Source organism: Talpa occidentalis, unplaced genomic scaffold (assembly GCF_014898055.3).
Source record: "Talpa occidentalis isolate TD23 unplaced genomic scaffold, MPIMG_talOcc4v2.1 talOcc4.5, whole genome shotgun sequence".
NCBI classification, from domain to species: domain Eukaryota; kingdom Metazoa; phylum Chordata; class Mammalia; order Eulipotyphla; family Talpidae; genus Talpa; species Talpa occidentalis.
Window position 1 is genome coordinate 103150022 of NW_023604861.1, and position 7557 is coordinate 103157578.

The following is a 7557-nucleotide window of genomic DNA, read 5'->3' on the forward strand; positions in this document are numbered from 1 at the left end:
CTTATGCAACCACATTTGGAAAGTTCTCCACAACTTTTATTAGGATCACTAATGTGGACAATTTTATTTTTTTATTTTATTTTTTAAAGATTTCTTTATTTATGCATACAAGAACAGGGGTACAGGCCAGAGATGTGAGGGGTGAGAGGATTCACCAGAGAGAGTGGGGAACAGAACAGACAGACTGACTGAAGTAACTGCTGAGGGGACATCGGGCGACACAGGAGAGGTCTGCCTTGCCATGTGGGTAGCTCCTTGGCTGGCTGTGGACTGAACTCATACTGCAAAGGCTGAGGATTGCTTCATAGTGTGGTGCTTAACCCCTTGCACCACCAGGGAGGCCCAATGTGGACAATTTTAAACCAAATGCAGCTTGATCTGAATTATACAGGAATTCAGTCACTTGAAACATTTATGTGAGAGAAGTATCAATGATAGATTTTTCTTTACTAGTGTGGATTTTAAATATAATATCTGCAAGAGAAGAAGGGGGAGAGAGAGAGGTTGAGAGAGAGAGCCAGCCACAAGAGGGAGGGAGCACTCCTCTAAGCAGTGGTCACAAACCATCAGGGCAGGTGACCTGTGAATCAGTGGATGAAGGTACAGTGCAAAGTGGGCTATAGTGGGGCAGAGTGGTTAGCCCAATCTTACATCCTGCAAGCCCTCTAGAGTCCCACTGCCCTATTTCCAGGGTTTGTTTTTCATATGGAGGGAGGAGGACCGCTTATTTTCTTTAACTCTTTTACATGAAATGTTACCAGTAGTCATAACATAGAATAATGACTAGGTCATTATCCCCAAAAGAAAGAAGAAATGGGAAATGGACTTTGCCTTGCAAACCTAATATAAGGTAATTCGACATCAGCTTGATGACCAGACTGTTGGTGGGTGAATAAAGTTGTATAATCAGAAAAGGGTGTGGAAGAGAACATTGAGCAAGAGTTAAATGATAATGTACTGGAGAGAGCGTGAGAAAAAATGGCAACAGTTAACTTTTTAAATGCCCTTTAATATTCATCTCACAGATGGGCCCAGCATGTGCTGACGAGCACACCTGGATGGAGAGCAGGCTGCCTGGATTTCACGGGGACCCTAATTATAAACAGACAAGTGGAGAAATGCCACAGGTCAGCCAGCAGGGCAAAGGGGAAAGGAAAGTGCCACATTCTCAGAATTTCCCAGAGAATAATAATATCCACAATATTTCTATACCTTTCATCTGAAAAAGAACCAGAAACAGCTCTGTCATCAAGGCAAGAAAGTGCTAGCCAGGCTTGACACTCTCTCCCTGCTCTGATTTACATTACCCCCCTGTACGTATCTTCTCTGGAGATAAGAGAACTCTCTTAGCATTCCCCAGGCATCTCTGTCATTCCATGTTGAATCTTGCCATGAAGCAGGTAGAAAAGAAATCAAATCATTGGATATTGGATTTCCCCAAGAGTGGTATTTCACTGGGACTCCAATTTGCCCACTGGGTAGGTCTTGCTGTTTGTGTTGCTCTTCACTCATTCATGGAGACTTTCCCATGGTCAGACCAGACGTGACCTTCAAATTCCAATGAGCCTATCAGGGTCCCAGCTCAGTGTCCTGTCAGACTTAGTTTCTCCTTATTCCACCAGTAACATCACACTATATTTTTCTTCCCAGATCAGCAGGATACTGCCCTTTGAACTTGTATCAGAGGAAGGCAAATGCATTATTTAAAAACATTACATAGCTAATATCACTTAATGTGTCTTTCCTTCCTATTTCCATAGGTTCTAACTTTCTGAATCCTATCACTTCAATGTTTCTAGCTTTTATGTGACTATAAATCCTATGCAGAACTTTGCTCCACCTGGGATTTAAAGGGAGGTAAAACAAAGGAATTGTGCTCAATTTAGCTTGTTCACAACTAAATGCATACACATTTGTCATAAATAGACCTAGGAATGGACAATTGCATAAAAGCAGATAAATAAAAATGTCAGGTTGATGGTAGAGTATATTTAGTTTTCAAGTTTTGAATTGTAAACTCAAAAACAAAAGAAGGCCAGTATATCTATTAGATTACTTTGAACTAGGAATTTAGAAAACCCAACTAACATTATTTTAAAATAAAGTTTATTATTTATTTAATAAGAAGTCTGGGATTGGGAGTCCCAGTGTGCATGGCTAAGCTCACTGTCCTGAAGGCTCCATGGTCCTCACAGGTACCTGGTGGGGCCACTTCAGTGGGATGGTAGTGGCTTTTTCTGGAAGCTTCCTTCCTTGTGAGAAGATGGAGGCCGCGACTCTAAGTACCATGTCTTTGTACTGAAGGAGATAAGGTGCATGGTGTCTACCACCTAATGAGAAACATTTCTCATTGTTTCTCTTTCCTTTTATCAAAAAGGGAAAATTTTTCTCACTATTCTTCCAGTTGACAGTTTCGTCTTTACCTCATTGACTGCGGCTGGTTCACATGTCCACTCTCAAGCTTCTGTGAAAGTAATTTCCTGGCTTTCAACTTCTCTAGTGGGAGTTTAGACAGGAAGACAAGTCTGACAACAGCTATTGAGACACCAACTTGGTGGATGTAGTCCAGCTTTGCTTTTAAGCAGGAGTACATTTAGATTCCTATACACAATTTGAAATATGGTAATGACACTTGTTATGGATATTCATTTTATGGGAAGGAAGACACCAAGACAGCAACAACAAAAGCTTCAATGAACTAGTAAAAAAGCTTGAGTTTTTTGTTTTTTTTAAATCAAAAGAAATTGCCTATAAGTAGAATGTCAAGGATAGACATTTAATAAACAGGCTAATTTCTCAGTTAGACTTACTAATGGAAATTTATGTATCTGATTTGCTCTCAGTTTGCATTTATTATCAGTAAAATGACATATAGAATCATAGATAATCTGTTTAAGCGTTTCTCTTTTTACTTGAGTACAAATTGGTGTGTGATTTTGAAACTTCAGTGAAACTAAAGTTTGACTAAATAAATCTCTTTTTCACTTACCCTGCAGAGCAAAGGTGCTTTCGTAGAAAAAGACACCATCAAACCATAGAAAAGAAATCTTATTGCAAGGATTACTCACAACAACTAACAACAACAACCAATGGGTAACGTTTCACAACCAAGGACAAGTTGCACCTTGACTGTTTACTCAGCTGAACCAGGTCAGTCAGCTTGGTGGGAGCTGAGAGTGTCCAATAACACCCGAGACCCAAATTTGAGTTTGCTTATTCCTCTTATGTGACATCTCCTGCATTTCATTCAGTTTTTGAGTTAAGTTTTGAAAGGTTAATTTTAAGATTGAGAAAATCAGGATTTCAAGTGAGCATTTACTTTTCCAGCACCTTCTAGAGAAGGTCTTCAAATAGCAGCTCCTTTGTAGTCCTTCGTATGTAAACCTCCCCACTTCTGCTCTGTTCTGTCAGTTCGCTCAGCCCTGGTATGGTAGTGTTCACCTATTCACTTACAGGATTTAAGCCCTCAAGTCTTTCCTTTCACTGTGACAAATGAAGGACTCTTCATTCTAAATAGTTGCTTTTAGCCTTTTTTCTCTTGTGTCATTAATCTAGAGTACTCCAGTTCTTTCTGATGAATTTCATTCTCTCTGGCTCAGAAATGACCCAAGAGATGGCATCACATGGTTGTCCAGGTTTCAGATTTTCTCATTATAATGCCCAACAATGATCCTCACAAACATCAAATTGCTAGTTATTTGTGTTAGTAAGTCCATCTTATAGATGAAGAAATGGGCAGACCGCCGTGAAGTCAGTTCCTTCAAATGACTGAGCCTGGATTTGTACACAGCGAATTCGAAATCCAAGTCCCTGTTTTAACCTGTGGTCTCTGTGCCCCCGAGCTAAGGCTAAATATAGAAGAACAGGATACCCCCTTCAAAAGCTGCAGCTGGGCTCGCTCCTGGCCACGTCCCTCCTGGCCATTGCAATGAGAATAAGCTGTTGTCACTGGGAAAGTCTTGGCCCCATGACCATGAGCTCAGCTTTATCCCCTTCTAGAATCTTGGAAGAAGCCTTTCCAACTCTGGACTCTGTCTCCTCATCTCCATGTGAGAAGTTAAAACACAAATAACATCCCACACCTGCCTCATCCTAACACAAGCAGGTTGAAAGTGCCCCTTCTTCAGGGAGGCAAGCAGAAACCAAATGGAGTTTCTCCCCTTCTTGATTTCCTTGGATTTTAATTTGAAGAAAAAGAGAGAGAACTGCAGGGGACCAAGTCATCTTTCCAGGGCTCCATCAGCAGCCCTTGCCTCCTGCCGCTGTTCTGATTAATGGCTGTGCCTCCCACCGAGTCCCTGTAATAGGTGTCAGGAAGGTGTTTACTCAAAGTTTTACACCCAATTGTCGTGAAGGTCAAAACAATAGGGCATCTCCCATGCAGGTTAAACATCTTTTTATGAGCACATACTCTATTAGCGAGGACTCTGGATTCTCAGGCCATTAAATGTCGTGGGTTCTTGATACTTTCTTCCAGACTGATGCAGCAGGTCCAAAGGGGGAATTGTGGGGCCTCAATTTCTAGGCACTGAGTTTGACTTTGGGCCTTGGGAAAGCATTCGTGGGATACAGATGTTCACAGTCTCCCCAGCTTTGGAGGGTATGTCTTGTCTGCCTTTGAAAAACCTGAACTGTTTTAAACCCAAACAGTAATATCAAAATTCTTTTCCCAAGGAAAAGCCATTCATACAAAACAGAGATGGCATATATCCTCAAAATTAAAATGTCTCCTATTGTCACACTGATCAATGACCTTGAACCTCCAAATTAATTTTGTCCTCTCTTTATCATCTTTTCCTATCCCCCTCCTTCATCGTTTCCATTTCTGCCCACAGGTATCTGTTGGGGGTGTATGTGTGTGAATTTTTGACCCTAATTCTGAGGATGAGAAAGTCAAAAGTCAGAGTAAATTTCTTTAATGTCAGATGCTTTCAAAGTGCTGCCTGATGGTAGTTCACACCATGCCTGGAGCCATCCTCAGCCCTAATATTCCCTGTGACACACATAGCACTTTCTGCAGGGACCACTGTAAAAGTTAGACCACTGAGGCAAAGACCAGAGAAAGCTGACAAGTCCACTGAGAATCCTCCTAAGAACAAACACCTAGGTCTTCTGCTGGGTTGATTTTAAACTTTAAAGCACCCTTCTGGACATAAAAGCATGTTTCCCTTTAAATGATGTAAGTGTTGACGGTCTTCTTGGGTAACTTTGCCACCTGCCACATGCATGAAGGGCCACTTCTATTTCCCAAGTCCGGGACAAGTTTGATGCTTTTTCAAACTTTCAAATCTATGAATTTGGTACATCTGTGTCTAATGAATTTGAATAATAAAGCACATCTCCAGGAAGAAATTAATTCTACAGATATTTATTGAATCTTTATCATGTGCTAAAATCCTTGGGATTAAGAAGGATGGATGATACACAATGAAAAGAAGCGGTAGGAAGAAGTATCAGAATAAGCTGGAATTGCAGAGAATGGGAAGACATTGTCTGGTAAAAATAAGAAGAAAGGAGATGGACTTGGGCAGAGTGTAAATCCTTTCCCTGTAGAGAACCTGATGACCATCAGGAGCCAGGTTTTGCCACTTTCCTCATAGGTGGACGCAGAAACAGGTGACTGGGAATGTGTAGTGCATGCTCTAAATTATGCTAATCTGGATTTACAATCCCACTCCAGAATTAGAGATGTTGCTCTCTAAATCAGACAAAATCTGGACTCATCTTGTGATGTTGTAAGTTGTATTATGGAATCCAGACTTTACGTTCGTCATCAGGAGGATGCTGAGTTGTATACAGCAGTGTATGCGAGTCAGTGCTTTGAGATAATTCTAATGGCACTGTGAGCTGAAAGTGTAAACTGGAGGCCAGATTGGAGAGTGATTAGGGAAATGGATGAAATAGTCTTTCATAGGAATAATAATATACAAATGGTCAGTGGCTGCACCATATATATATATATATGTGTATATATATATATATGTGTGTGTGTGTGTGTGTGTGTGTGTGTGTGTGTATATATATATATACACACACACACCGAACTCTAACTCACAATCTGCAATAACCAATCCAGGAAACCAATCTATCAGCAATAAAAACCAGCTGGGAAGCCAGATTGTTCTCTCCTGACTTCAAGGAAGAAGTCAGACCACTATATCTAGCAGTGACTCCAAAATCCAAACTGTAAACCCTACTGGCACTCAGACCAAAGTGGCCAGGTCTTGATCAATAACTGGCTGCTTCCTTTAATTTTGTCCCCACTTCCAGTGCAGGACCAAGTTGGAAAGGCAAAGATCATCTCTAACCAACTATACAGAATATCCACTGGTAGCTAGTCTGCCCCCTGATGACCCCACCAATAGCCTCCAGTCAGGGCATATGCAAAATACCTGAAACCTTCCCCTTTTCCACCATAAAGCTTTCCTTCTCCTCTACCTTCCTTTGGGCCTCTGCCAAAATAATGATGGAGGCTTATTCCCAATATCCATCTCTGAATAAGCAGCTTTTGCTCATTCTCATGTGATCGGTTTTTGTTTATTTTTACATTGAAAATGACTATTGGTTATTGGGACAGAAGGAGGGGACAGGAAGAGGGTGAGGGTGAATCTGGAATTGCTGAGACAAACTCATTTCTGAGGGTGGAGGTGTCATCACCTGACACAGGGAACTAGAAGGGAGAGCAGTATTTGCGAGAAAACTGCATTGAATAAGAATTCAGTTGTAGATTTCTTGGATTCTCTGGACTCCTTTAAGCATAGCATACATAAAGAAAGCCTCTTTGTTTTTTAGGAATTTTTATTATAGCACAGGGTCCTGTGCTAAGGGTTTTACATACTTTATTTCATTGACTACTCAAAACAAATCTGTTGAGTGGAGATTATCTTTCCAATGTTTAAAATGAGGAAACCAAAACTCAGAAGCAAAATAGGACACAGAGATGGCCAGAGAGAGCACTTAAACTCAAGTCAGTTTGATGCTCATACCTAGGCTTCTGTCACCACAGTAGAACAATTACCAGCCAGGAGGCTAATCACTCCTGGATAATAGTATTGAGAGAAGGAACTTCAGAGTTAGAAATTTAATTTGAGAATCACTTTTTCATCCTTCACATGGGCTGCCCCTCTACATCCCAGCCCATGATTGGTATCTGATAATTTTTTTTTTTGAGGTAAGATGCCATTGTATTAATGGCTTCTTTTTAAAATGACATGAAAGGTGGGTTCTGTTTTACATGGTGTTGGGTTTGTATCGGAAGACCAGTCAGTTTTTCATGGCCATTCCTAGTTTAGGAAACTTGAGCAATGTAGTCAAAGGTTGTCGAGGTAGACTTTTGTCTTTAAGGTAAAGTTGGAATAGACTGCCTGTCTTTTCAATGAAGTGTTGAGGCTTAAATATCACCTATATGAAAGTACTCTGTAAATTGCAAACTTCAAGGAAATTGAAAGATCTATTTTAAAGAATTTTTCTATAGTTAGTAGTTGATTTTTACTATTGTAAAAGAGGCATCAAATTTTAAGTGTTTTCAAGCACCTACAGCTCATTCACCCTCTCTGC